This window comes from Crocodylus porosus, unplaced genomic scaffold (assembly GCF_001723895.1).
Source record: "Crocodylus porosus isolate Cpor-Errol unplaced genomic scaffold, CroPor_comp1, whole genome shotgun sequence".
In the NCBI taxonomy this organism is placed as follows: domain Eukaryota; kingdom Metazoa; phylum Chordata; order Crocodylia; family Crocodylidae; genus Crocodylus; species Crocodylus porosus.
The window spans coordinates 22,429,713-22,431,127 of NW_017728915.1; the positions used below are offsets into that span (position 1 = coordinate 22,429,713).

Here is a 1,415-nt window from a genome sequence, read left to right on the forward strand (position 1 = left end):
GAAAGAACAAACATATGCAAATAAAGTGAATGTTAAAGTCCCTCATGCCATCTAACCAAAAATGCATCAGATAGTTTCATATTGTTAGTCTGCATTACTTTGATATCTGTTTTTATTTTTAATTAGATATGAAGCTCCTGTAGAACATCTCTAGAGCCAGGTTGTCACCCCAATGTGACCACAGGACCAATGCTGTTTTAACCTTAGTGTTGTTTAATAGTTCAAATGTAACAATTTCATTTTTTTAGTGAAAATACTGTCTTTCTGTCCCCAAAAAAGAAAGTGACAGATTACATGGCTAATAAATTGCTTTAGTATTATTTGCTCCTGTAAAATGATTATTAATAATATTTCTTACATGATTTCATGGTAAATAGGCTTGGTGTATTACTTTAATAAGTATAAGGCATAATCACATATGTTTTTTGTTTAGATCAGCGTTTCAGCAGGTACAATAAAATACTGCTATTTTGTTTATAAGGATCTCACATATCTTTAGAATTATTAATTTAGTCTCAAAACACCAAATTAAGTATTAATATGAATTTTGCTATATTGATAATTATAATTATTAATCTGTAGAGAAATGGGATGATTTTGATTTTAGATGCTATCCCCATAAGCATACTGAAAATCTCTAGCCTGCATCTATAAGTTATTCATCACCCCTGCATCCCTAAAGCAATATTGACTGTTCAATAGCTGCACAATGGATATGGAGATACGCAACTAATGTATCTCTTTCATTACATATTCTGAAGAGGCTTATTGTCTTTATTTTGCTTGTGAAATGATCATTCAGGATTATACAGTCAGTCTTTGGTAAGAGGTGGTTACCCTCAGCCCACCCAACCACCAGGCTTAAACTGCTGTGTTACTAAGTCCTGGCACTTACAATAAGATAATCATCACCTTGTAGTTCATTGGTGTGAGTACCGGTCAGATGGCCTGTATTTTATTAACAGAAATAGGGTCACAAGTCAAGTACATGCTTGGGGTCAGTGAGCAAATACAAAAGAAGATTAGAGGAACAAAGGAATGTGACTGGAGGGGTAAAATCCCACTGGGGGTTAATCTAGCAGAAATGTATCAAAGAATGTAAACTACCCTTTCTTTTGTTATTCATCATACGAGACCTAGTTCCGATATCCTGCTGATTTCGGTTAGATAGAACACCATCTTCAAAATGTTGTCTTTTTAATTATCTTTTTATGTATAGCTTTATAGAGAGGCTTCTGAAAAGATCTAGTGACAGGCCTAAGTGTCTGGATTGTTTACATAGCACCTGTAAAATGCAGCTATCCTAATTTGTTTTATATCTCTATCTATCTATATCTATATCTATATAGATAGATAGATGTGTGCATGTGCGTGTGTACAGAAAAAGCCCTGTTATCCGGCATTTTACTAACTGG

The 1,415-nt window shown here is 33.9% G+C and overlaps 1 long non-coding RNA gene across 1 annotated transcript in view; it reads left to right on the top strand.

The window, feature by feature from the left end:
* Positions 1 to 1,415, top strand: part of LOC109310580 — a 13,972-nt gene that overhangs the window by 10,146 nt on the left and 2,411 nt on the right. The gene's annotated exons all lie outside the window — the stretch shown is intronic.